The sequence below is a fragment of the Excalfactoria chinensis genome, chromosome 1 (genome assembly GCF_039878825.1).
Source record: "Excalfactoria chinensis isolate bCotChi1 chromosome 1, bCotChi1.hap2, whole genome shotgun sequence".
Lineage (NCBI taxonomy): Eukaryota > Metazoa > Chordata > Aves > Galliformes > Phasianidae > Excalfactoria > Excalfactoria chinensis.
Genome location: NC_092825.1, coordinates 73,254,602 through 73,267,337, shown reverse-complemented (window position 1 = coordinate 73,267,337; position 12,736 = coordinate 73,254,602). Strand labels below are relative to the sequence as shown.

At 42.6% G+C, this 12,736-nt stretch overlaps 1 protein-coding gene across 12 annotated transcripts in view; it reads left to right on the top strand.

Moving 5' to 3' along the window:
- LOC140247655 (rap1 GTPase-activating protein 1-like) overlaps positions 1-12,736 on the top strand; it is a 59,159-nt gene that overhangs the window by 5,749 nt on the left and 40,674 nt on the right. For 3 of the 12 annotated variants that reach the window (XM_072327568.1, XM_072327559.1, XM_072327524.1), the window contains exons 2-3: positions 3,696-3,796; positions 5,369-5,514. The exons of 7 other annotated variants lie outside the window; for them this stretch is intronic. The gene's annotated coding sequence lies outside the window, so the exon portion shown is untranslated. Of the gene's footprint in view, positions 1-3,695; positions 3,797-5,368; positions 5,515-12,601; positions 12,633-12,736 lie in introns of those variants that run through there. 2 more of the 12 variants (XM_072327488.1, XM_072327577.1) reach the window with 2 other exon arrangements.

The following is a 12,736-nucleotide window of genomic DNA, read 5'->3' as shown; positions in this document are numbered from 1 at the left end:
AAAGCAGTCACTTGTCACAGTCTTGCCTGTGTTTACACTAACATATATTCTACATATAAGCATGTTATTTCTAAACAGATTACTTTCAAGCTACCTTTTCTACTGTTGACTTTAGAACACACTTACCTGAGGGAGGATTTGGTAGGTTATAACACTCATGTTTTAACTTCTCTCTTCATCACAAGGAAATGTATGCAAGCTCTTCTGTCCCTGCTCCTTCCCCTTCTGATCTGAGGACAGAACAGCAATAAAAACTCTCTCTTCCTCCTTCTGAGTTTTCCTTTATGGCAATGAAGAAGATTTATGTTGAAACTAAAAGCTGGAAGCTGGTGGATATTGGAAGGTACATATCATAGGAAGATCGTATGAGTTTTATACAGGGATATAGAACCTCAGTTTTCTAGATTCTGAGTCAAAAACTATTTCTAGCCGATCACATACCTTCTGCTCTTTTTCAGCTCTTCCAGGTCTGTCCCACAAAAGCAGGAAATTCATTAGAAAAGAGGGCGGAGTGAACAGTGGGGCAGTGCTTACCTGTGTTTGGTCTGCTGTACTTTTATGGGAGAAACTCTGCCCTGAAATCTACATTCTCTACATGCAGCAGCAGGATCTTGGATCTCTGCCTCACAAAGCAGGAAGGACAGCAGGCCCAACCCACGTCGCATATCTCATATATAAACCTATTTACAAGTTCTGTAAAATGTAAATCTGTACATTTTTCTATCCTAATTGGGCACTGCATGTGAGATATTGTTTTATGACCTCTTTGATTTTACAAATCAAAGGGAAAAAAGGAAGGGTATAGGTTATTACAGTTATTACTTTGCAGAGGGCTAGGTTAAAATCCTTTTTACTCCCAAGGTATATCTGGGAATGGGGAATACTCATATTTACCAGGGCAGGTTCTGAATTAATTCTTGAAGTCTGTTATCATCTATACCTTAATTATATATCTGAAAAGCATTGGCAGTTTTCAAATACCAAAAATAAATTACCTGTATGAGCTGACTGGTTTGTCTGTAATATGAGTATGCCCTACTACTGATTACTTATTAATTAATATTCATTGTTGGCCCTCACAGTTCAAAAGGCAAATTGAAGAATTGGATGTGAACTGTCATCAAGGTGATCTGAGTGTTGGAGATCTCACTAGCTTAAGAAAGGTTAAGGGGCTGAGTTTTATAGCCTAGAGAATAGGAGGCTTTGGCAGGTTGGGAGTGTCTATTCGACATTTACCAGTACTTTGTAGGTGATTGCAGAGTGGATGATGGTATTCACAACACGGATGAATGTTACAGGCAAGAGGCAATAGGGAAGGAGTGTCCGGGACATGGGAAACAAAGTTTTCAATGTGAGAACAATTAAGTGTTGCTATTACTTGCCCAGGGAAGCAGTTGAATCATCTTGGCCTGAAATATTCAAGACTCATCCAAGTTTAAGGCCTTGCTTTCTGAGGGAGTTTGAGCCAGTGATCTTCCCTTCCAGCCTGGACTTGTTTATATTTCTAAGTTTCTAATATTCTTTTCCCTTAAAACTTGGATTTTAGCTGCTGTCAGATAAAGGATTTTCATCTCTCTCCGTTTCTTACCTATTCTTAACTTTTGAGAGTTTCAGTGAAGATGCAAGAGGTAACAACCATGTAAAGAGGAAGAAGTCAGGAGAGAGAGAAGTTGAGGAGGGAATTAAGACGCACTATAGGCATCGCTAAGCATTCTACTTACTGAACTATTGTAATAAATAAGCCAGAAGAATTAATTTCAAAGAAAATATTTCCACTTTTTAAAGCAATGAGTTATATTGTGATTTGGTGAGGCAGCTGAATAAAACTGTTAAGTAACTTCTGTGGAAAATTGTAGCCCTTTCTCCTTTTGCCTGCCAGCTGTCAAAGCACATCTTCCTTGCAGGTATCCTAGAACTCAGTTGAACCTCTGCTGTCTAAGCTTTCCAAAAAATATTTATGTTTTTCCAGAGTGGATTGTTTGCCAGTTTAGTGGGCTGAATCTGATAAGCAAAGGATCATCTAACTGCCAGATCCCTGTTCAAAGGAAGATGCACTGGAGTGGTGAAAGGGAAGGACAGGAGAACAGAAATATTTTCCAGGTCTGCAGTGTGTGCCATTTGGTCAACCCAGCCCAAAACACTGGAGTAGAAGGAAGTTCTTTATTTGACTGAGTTAACACCAAAGCTCTGCAGAAAGGTGTAGAATCTAAGACTCTTCAGCAAAGCCTATTCATTATGTCAAGGGTTGTCAGCTCCGATCGAAGCCTTTAGGCAACTTCCAGCTCCAGTATGGGTGCTGACTATTGTTGAATCCTAACTTGAATTACTTATCCTTCTACAGTTTCCTTCTGCAGAGAGCTCAGGCACTGCAATCTTCAGCATGATCTGCTGCTGGGAGGAGGCATGTAGAAACAGCTTTGGGGCAGGACCGTTTTGCTAAGTTAGGAGAAAGTTACAAAGGTGAAAAAAATCTTCATTATTTGACAAACAGCTACTTCTGTGATTGGAAAGGTTCTGTTTGTGGATAGGTAAAAAGTAAATAGTTTTTGCTGAAAATATTTTTATAGTAGTTTTTATTGGTGCACCATTTGTTGAAGTATTTATAGATGGTAGTTATGAAATACCACTGTGAAAAATGCTAGAAATTATAGGTATTTCTGTTATATTAGTTGTTACTTTTATTATTTCAATTTATTTTATCTTGAGAAGTAACTTCTGTATATTATACCCATGGAATTTTATGGATTACCAGGCTGAATCTTTAGGAATGATTTTATGCATTTATAAGAAAAATAACTGCATAATACATCTGTGAGTGAATTAGTTCAACATTTCTATCAATGTGATACAGACTGCTTTGTGAATCTAACACTACAAAGCCATGTAAACTTCTGTGAAATAACAATATAATTTCTGGCAACACAATGCTCCTTTTTGATGCCCTTTTGCATTTCATAATAACTTCTGAAATTCCTGTGTTTATTTGCCATTTTGATTCTCTCCTCAGTCTAGTTCAGACTGCCATATCTTACAGTATTTCAGTGTCTGTAACAAAGAAAAATAGATCACGTAGCCCATCAGGATGTCTGTGGTGATGCCAAGATGTAGAGAAGCCAGATTGGCTTGGAAAAGTCTTGAGAGCTATTACTATACAGTGTTTATGAAACAAGGCATAGTAATCAGGGAGGGTAAACAAAGACATTTATACTGTCACCATAGACAGTCTCCCTTTCATGCGCAGTAGAGATGCTTGTTAAAGAAAACTTTGTATTCTCTATTGTTGAAGCACGCTCTGGGAGATCAGACAGCATATTTCTTTAGTTAAGACCCCAGAATTTGTTCTTCAGTCATTCTGCCAGTATCTTGTTGATCTTTGTTCATCATTCATTCTCTAACAAGCACTTCACCTTTTACCTTTCCCCTGTTTCATCTCACTATCAATTCTACCTCCTGCTCAGACTGCTACTAATTAACTTAGTACCTGCAGTAACCTCTCTTATCAGCCAGGTATGCAGAGAAGCTTGTTTTATTCCCAGGGGCTTGTGACGTAGATACCACGGCACCATTAATCTCTGTAATCTCCAAATCTGTACCTTTTTCCTGAAGCAATTTCTGAGGTTCTGCGCAAGTACTGGGAACGAAGTGGTACTGATCCACCTTTGCCTTTCTTGTCTACCTTTTCATTTGACCTCCAGGTTCTGCTTAGTCACCTTTGTGAAGCATGACGTCAGTTTTTCTGCTGAGGCTTCTCCATGTAAGGAGCATGTATCTGTGGGACAGCCATGACCTATGATGGGTATGTTTCTGGTACTCTGATATCTTGAGTATTAGCAAGCAAAACCCTGACAAAGTCACCCTTGTGTTTGGATGTTCAAAATTGTTTGATTTTGACAATTGCAGATATTCTTGAATGTTCCTGGCTGAATTAACATTTGTTTCTTGGGAACTGGCAAATTCATTCTGTCTTCTGGCTTGGTCCAGTTCTTATCAAACAAAGGGTGAAATTCATTCTAAGCAGGCTTTATGGTTTTTGGTGGGCATGGCTTTCTTCTACCTGCAGTGTCTTCTTTCTACCAGTCAGGGTAGAGATGTATTCAAAGTAGGACTGATATTGTAAGGGGAGCTTCTCTTGCTGTTACTAATTCCTCATCTGTCTTGGAAATACTTGAAAATCTTAAATTTGCAGAGAATAAGACAGAGAACTTATTGTGTTGTGCAGGTCTAGAAGATTTCTCTGTTCTGAAAGAGAGGAGTTACATAAGAAATTTCAGGGCTACCTACACATTTAAAATTCCTAAATGTTTGAAATTAATGAAGAAATCCCTCATTTTCGGCCATGAGAATGGTAGAAAAGTAACAAACATTGGTCAAGGCTGTGATATTTGATTTTATCTCCTATTTCAGACTTCTAAAATTCACTTATGTCACTTTTTTTTTTTTTTTTTTAAATCTTTTTCCCTGGAAAAAAAAAAAAAAAGCCAAAAAAAACAACCAAACAAACCCCAAAGACTATAAACTTGATTTTATTTTTTTTTTTTCCCTCAAATTCTGCAGCCTCCATCTGGCAGGATCTTTAAAGCTAAGATTTTATTGGCACTGGTAAAAAAATTTCTGCAGCTGCTTTTGCTGTTTACTTTGTGCTGGAGGACTTTGTAGGATCTCTGCATGTGCAGTAATTCTATTGCTGAAAGATGTACTACTTACTCACATGTAAGATGTGAGTTGTCAGTATGCAGTCTACTGAGGTATGTCCTCCTGATCTCCATAGCACTACTAGGTAGAATATAAGAGTTACTTCACTTCTTGTGCTATCTGAGAGCTCCTAATTTGGATCAAAGAGGAGAAATGAACATAAGTATGACTAAAGTCAAGGAGGAAGGATGTAGGTTAAACACTGTCTTCTGGAATACTGAGAAAGAATGAAGTGGAATACTCAGTGTGAAAAAGAAGTGAGGAAAAATAAATAGTTTAGATGAAATTAGGAAATCAATTGAGAATAGTTAAAAGAACACAAGAAAATCACAGAGTTGTAGGGGTTGGAAGGGATCTCTAGAGATCATCAAACCCAACCTGCCTTCTAAAGCAGGCTCCCTACAGCAGGCTGCACAGGTGGGTGTACAGATGGGTCTTGAATATCTCCAGAGAAAGAGTCTCTACAACCTCCCTGGGCAGCCTGTTCCAGTGCTCTGTTACTCTTACTATGAAGTTTTTCTGCATATTGGTGTAGAACTTCCTAAACTCCAGTTTTTGACCATTTCCCCTTTTCCTGTCCCCACAGACAGAAAAGAGGTTGACCATGTCTCTTTGACTCACACTTAAGCTATTTATAAACATTAATAAAATCCTTCTTGGTCTTCTTTTCTCAAAGCTGAACAGACCCAGATCACCCAGCCTTTCCTCATAGGGGAGATGCTCCAGGCCCTTTTCCATCTTTGCGACCCTCTACTGGACTCTCTCCAGGAGACCCCTGACTTCTTTGTACCAGGGAGCCCAGAACTGGACACATTAATCCAGGTGAGGCTTGATCAGGCCAAAGTAAAGGGGGAAGATCGCCTCCCTTGGCCTCTTGGCCATGATCTTTTTAATGTACCCCAGGATCTCACTGGCCTTTTTGGCCACCAGGACACACTACCAGGTCCTTCTCGTATACTGACTTAGTAGAATTTATTAAGTGATGCTGGAAATAAGAGAGAATAAACCTTCCAAATGCTGAGCAGCTTTATTACAGAACAGCGTTTGCCTTCCTTTTCTGCAAACTGTATTGGTTGTTAATATACAGATGGTAGCAAATGTACAGAAGGAATAAATAAAGGAAAACTCACCAGTGGTGGTGCCTTGGCTGAAGAAGCTGGGACAGTCCTCACTGGTGAGTGATCTCCAAGAGATGCTGCCTCAGTGGGAGTTAGCCCTTAAATGAGGTCTCAGAGGGGATGGAGTCGAGCTCCACCCCTTCCGGGAGCACAGCTACATCACTCTCACCTGTGCTCCCACAGCTGACCCCATACTTGCCTCAGCTGATTAATCAGAGGTTCAGGCTGTGATTACCAATCTCCCATACACTCCACCCCTTCACAGCATGAACCAATGATTAGGTGAGTTTTCCCTTATCACAGAGACCCAACGCGACGCTGATACAATTTCCCGTTGCACCGAATGCTGATGTTATTCAAATGATGATTGGATGGGTATTCACAATCTTCCGTGGGCCAGTGCTTGATAGATGTTACTGGAGACAAGCCATCTCGAGGTGCAAGTCCATTTGCGTTTCATCAGTCCACACAAATTGTTCTCTGATGGTCCTAGAGGCTTAGAATCTTAGGGAGAGTAATACAGATGTTTCAAGGGTACCAGGAGAGGAAGGTCTGCCCTCCAGGGCAAGATACAGGCCGTATTCTTATCTTGGGTCAGTACTTCTGCTCGTACCAGATTATGTCCCGGCCTCCGATACCATACCCTCTGGCCAGATATCTGTGGCTGTATAACTATATCTGGCACCAAAGGAGGAGTCTTGATCTGCCATAGGGACATGTTAGGTGTCCCTTTAGCAATAAAGACCGGAGTATTGACCACGATGTCAGTAGGCCATGTACCTATCACCGAGGGGGTAACTGAACCTCCCACCTCCAATAGTCTCCCCCAAGGTGCATGTAGGCCACACCACTTGGGTCCTACCTGCACCTTCCAGGGCCAATTTATCTTATGGATTCCTGGTTTTAGATTTTCCGGGGCAGGGAGCAGAAGATTATTTTCATTACCAACCTGCGGTTTTACCTCATTATCAGTACCTGTAATTTGGATCCTAAGAGGGGAGGCCCATATAGTGTGTAACATTTTCAGGGCACTGGGTCTGCCATCCCGAGGTCTTTCGTTCAAGTCCCGCAGGGTTTCGTATAATCTTTTTGTCCACCCCTGCAGGGACTGGGAGTCTGTCTTCAGGGCAGCCTTAAGGATGCCATTGTAGCGTTCAATAAGGCCTGCCCCTGTTGGATTATATGGCAGGTGGAATCGCCATTCAATGTTGTTCTCTTCTGCCCAGCGCTGTATCATCGCTCCAGTAAAATGAGTCCCTTGGTCGCTCTCGATGACTTGAGGTGTCCCATATGCAGACATCAGTTTAGTGAGTGCCTTAATTGTATATGCTTGATTTGCCTTTGGTACAGGATGGGCTTGCAGCAGGCTTACAGTATCAATGCAGGTCAGGGCATATCTCGCCCCCTCAGACCGAGGGAGGGGCTCAATGTATTCAACCTGCCATCTCTGAAGAGATCTATCCTCTAGCAATGTGGGATGTTGTTTCAGGCAACGGTCTTGGTCTCATCTTTGAGCAAGCTTCACAGTCCTGACATGCTTGGATGATATCAGATAGTTGTACAGGCAGACCCCATGCTTTAGCGGCTGCCCACATTATCTTTTGTCCAGCATGCCATAGCTTCTGATGTAACCAACAGGCAATATTTTCGGATTGTGAATTCCCAATCCATCAAACTTGAGCCAGTGTGTCCGCTTCATCGTTTCCTGGTGACTGCAGGGGTTGATGACCAGAGACATGGTAGACACATACCATCCTGCGTTTGACTGTATTCCAAATGTCTACCCACAGGTTTTTCCCCCAGATTGATCAGGCGTGGATAGTCCATTCCTGGGTAGCCCACTGCATAATCCATAGAGTAAGCCCCCGGTACACAGCCCAACTATCCATACAGATGTTCAGGATGCCGTCACCAGGTTCTTTAGTTATAACCATCCACACGGCTCGCAGTTCTGCCCATTGGCTGCTCTGACCATCCCCCTCATCAAACCAGATTGTCTCAGTAGAGGGATGGTATGCTATAGCTCGCCACTTGCTCGGGTTGCCTCTGCTTGACCCATCCGTATACCAAGCATCTTCAGGAATAGGATATCTTCCTTCCTGAATGGGGCTCTTCTCTGGTGGAGTGACCATCTGTTCTTTTGGCGTATCACTGCGATATGTCACTGGGCCTAGGATCTTCTGTAATTCCTCCTTAAGTGGAGACGAAGACAGGCTGCTTCTCTGACTTAGATAGGTGACCCATCGTGCTACCGTCTGTGCTTGGGCCACCCCTGTCTTAGGAAGGTGAGTCAAATCTCTTACCCACCCCTGGATTGGTAATGTAGTTTTAACTATAACCTCTGCTGTTTGTGTTATTGGCTCTACCGCTTGTAATGCTGAATAGGGCCAATAACTGTTTCTCAATTATGCTATATCTTTCTTCTGCTCCGTGCCAAACCTGAGACCAGAATCCAATGGGGGTTCGAACAGAACTCTGGCGTTGCCACAGGCCCCAGCCAAAACCATCCTGGGTAACATGAACGTCTAGTTCAGCTGGGAGGGTCGGATCAAATATACCCAATGCCTGGGCTTGTTTAACTGCCAGCTTTGCCTGTTGGAAAGCATCTTGTTCTACCTTCCCCCAGTTCCACAATTGACCCTTCTTGATAAGCTTATACAATGGCCTCAACAACTGAGCTAAGTGAGGTATAAAGGAGCGCCAATACCCCAATATGCCCAAGAATTCTTGTAGCTGTTTTGATGTTGTAGGAACTGGAAACGCTTGGACTTTATCTACTACTGCACTGGGTAGTACTTTGGTTTTTCCGGACCAAATTACTCCCAGGAATTTTACAGATAACCCCGGACCTTACACCTTCTGTGGGTTTATAGCCCACCCTCTCTTCTGCAGATAAGCTATCAACAAATCTGCTGCTTCTCTCACCGCCTCTAATGAATCGGATGTTAACAGGAGGTCATCAATATAATGATATAAATTGACAGTATTTGGCTTCTGCCACTTAGCCAGATCACGTGCCACTAAATTATTACAAAAAGTGGGCGAATGCACGTACCCTTGCGGTAGAACCTGAAAAGTCCACTGCCTGCCTTCCCATGTGAATGCAAACTGGTCTTGCGATTCTTCACTAATTGGAATACTGAAGAATGCATTCGCTAAGTCTAGGACACAGTGGTATGTTTTAATTTCCCTGCTTAGTGTGTCCATTAGGGAGGCAATATTGGGTATGGCCGCATGAACGGGTGGCGTGACCTTATTTAATTCCATATAGTCCACTGTCATCCTCCATGTTCCATCTGACTTTCACACTGGCCATACTGGGGAGTTGTATGGGCTATGTGCAGGCCTTATAATACCCACTTTTTCTAATTCCTGCACTGTTTTTGTTATTTCATCCTGCCCACCTGGGAGTCTGTACTGTTTTACATTAGTAATCCGGCATGGCTTTGGCAAACAAATAGGCTCATGTTTTGCATGGCCTCTCAATATTGTCTGAATTGCCCGGATACTAATGCATCTTTGCCGCAGCCGGAACTCTCCCACTGTTGTGTGGAGAGCCAGACCCCACAAGATATCAATTCCTAATATGTATTCCGGAATTGGAGCAATAGATACCTTGTGCTCCCGTGGTGGGAGGCGCCCAACCCCCAATTTTACCCAGGTTTGGGTGACTGGAATGGTCTGTCCCCCAAATCCTCCAATCATTACTCTATTGCCTCTGAATTCTGTTGGGTCCCCATATATTATAGATGTTTCTGCCCCAGTATCAACTAGGGCCATAACCTTCTGTACATTCCCTCGGGACCAATATATCGTCAATTCTACATAGGGCCTCCGGTCCCGTCTAGAGGCCCTAGGGTGACTGACATCCCTCATCATGCCATAAACTGGGCCAGGTTCAAGTCTTTTATCTCTGATGCCTCTGGTATTGTGACCCGAGGTACCTGAGGTGGCTTCTTTTTCCTATTTGGCACAACAAAGTCTTCTAGATTCCAAGTTGTTGTCAGTCATCGTTCTATGAGTCTTATCCCCGGTCTTTTGGGGCAGTTCTGAAATTTTTGCTCATCCTTCAGCTGTTTCCACAACTGAAGTAGAACATGGTTGGGCTGCCCATCAATTTTGGCAAATTGAACACCTGCCCGGAGTAGATCATTAAACATTTGTTTTCGAGACACCCTAATGGGTCCCGCCCGAGGGGTTCTTGGGGCCGATCTCCTGGCTCGGGCTATTGGGAAAACTTCGGTATCCTTGATCACTCTGATATTGCGCTTGGTTTGCAGGCACTCAGTTTCTCCTAGGTCCGCTACCAATTGGGCAACTTGCTGGACTGCTGCCTCTGTGGCCACTAAAGGGTTTAATATGGAAACCAACGTTCCATACATATGTGAGGAAGCCTGCTGTAAGATTAGGTCCCTCATTCCTGCGAAAAACTTTACCATATCGGGGCTAACAGATGTGTCTTCGTAGATAGCCTCTCGCATGCCTAGTTCCAGGATGTAATTCTGCAGGTCTTCCATAGAAGACCACATCCCTGTATGTACTGGCATGTCCATTTTATTCGACCACACCATGCGGCAGGCAGCCATTAACCAGTCTATGATTGAATGATTTTCCTCAGGGAACTGGGTCCCTGCGTATAATCTCTGCCTCAGGGCAGGGTGGACTGTTATTGTTGCCAATTTAGATACCTCGGGGCCGCTAACTAATACACTTTCTGCCCCTGAATCCCATAATCGTAGCAGCCAGGCCAGGACACTTTCCCTCGGCCTTTGCCTGAAACGTACTAAATCCATAAGTTCGGTGGGTGCGTATGGACGTGCTGTTACATGTAAATATGAGTCAGCAGGGGGCCACTGATCAGGAGGCACCCCTGCTGGTTGATCCTGAACTTTTTTTGTTTTTTGAGTTACCACAGGACGGACTTCTAATAAGTCCATCTTAGGTGGTTCTTCTAGGTCAGATTTAGGGACCTTATTTTGGTCTGATGTTTCAGGATCCCTACTGTCATCCATTGAAATATATCTAATTTGAGGGGTAGTTGAAAAAAATGATGAATTTTTCCCCTAAAATTATTAATTTTATTTATAAAATTTATTAACTAATTTCGCCCTCTAGTTTTTCAATGCGGGCTTTTAATAATAGATTTTCATGCTCAATCTTATTTGATTTCATTTGATTTGCCTGATTTAAAGCATTTAACAAAGGCCAGGCTGCCATGGATGCAGCCATTTACCTTTCCTTGGTCGTCAAGATATCTTTTTGCAGCCCCTGAAAATATTTGGTCAGATAGTAGGGGGACATATTGCTTGTTACTCATAAGGGTCCCCATTGTTCAATAATTGTTGTGAATTGGAAATATGGGGACACCTCAAACCCTGGGATTTGTCCAGGGAGGATTTTTCCTAAGGGGGTGATTTTCTCCCCCTTGAACCAGCTAAACATATTCCATAAAAAGGAGATTTTTTTTTTTTTTTCCTGATATTTGCAGGCTCCTGGCTGGCTCACCAAATGTACTGGTTGTTAATATACAGATGGTAGCAAATGTACAGAAGGAATAAGTAAAGGAAAACTCACCAGTGGTGGTGCCTTGGTTGAAAAAGCTGGGGCAGTCCTCACTGGCAAGCAATCTCCGAGAGATGCTGCCTCAGTGGTAGTTAGCCTTTAAATGACGTCTCAGAGGGGATGGAGTTGAGCTCCACCCCTTCCGGGAGCACAGCTACATCACTCTCACCTGTGCTCCCACAGCTGACCCCATACTTGCCTCAGCTGATTAATCAGAGGTTCAGACTGTGATTACCAATCTCCCATACAAAACATAAAGCCAAAGGAGGTGATATGCAGTGAGAAAACTTAACATAGTTGCTGCATAGTTCCTGTGCCTTTGTCTGCCTTGCTGCTCTTAGTCTTATGTTCTTGCTGCTTGCATTGCCAGTACAGAAGGTTGCCTTCCCAACATGCTCTGAATTGCTACAGGTCAGAAAGGTAACCAAAAATAACAACAGAAATATTTTTTCCCATTGGATTAGGGGAACAGTAGGAAGTAGTAACACAGCCAAAGGAGAGGACCAAGGGCAACAAATCAAGTGAGGAAGACTAGAGAGAAGTAAGTTGTTGAGAAAAGAATTAAGAGAAAAGCTAAATTCATAGAATATGTTTTAATAAAGGGTACTTTTGCTTTGTTAGATATTCTCTATTCAAAGGCAACACTGGTTGTTTCATCACTTGTTTTAGCACTTATTTTCACCATGTTTTTCTCCAGCCTTGCTGTAGAAGCAGCAGACCTCAGAGAGGGGAAGCTGGAAGCTTTGTTTTTTCTGCCTCTGGAAAAATGGGTATTACATTTCAGATTAATATGTGCATTCACATGTCAATGAAAAGGCATTTTCTTTGATACATTATTGAAGTAAGTACACACCTGAGCTGAAAAGAATATGGCTTTTATTTTGTCAAGGTTCATTGAGATCTGAATTGCCAGTTTACTTAGTGGTAAGTACAGGTTTTATCCAGCTCTGACATGAATTTTCTTTCCTAATGGATGCTGCCAAATTAGCAAGAGTACATCATAATGAATTTCTGGTTTGTGCTATGACTATGCTGTATGGGAAACTGGTGATCACAGCCTGAACCTCTGATTAACCACCTGAGGCAAGCAATGAGTCAGCTGCAGGAGCACAGGTGAAGGTAATTCAGCTGTGCCACTGGAAGGGGTGGAGCTTGACTCCACCTCTCCCAGATCTCATTTAAGGGCTGACTGCCACTAAGACAGGATCTCTTCTCTGGAGATCGCTCCTCTGTGGAGTTTAACGTGAACCTTCAGCATTGGTGAGTATTTTCCCGTTTTCCTTCTATCATGATAATCTTTCATATGAAGCATCTGGTTTAATCTCTGTACACCTGTCAACTGTACACCATGCTCTACAGTATTG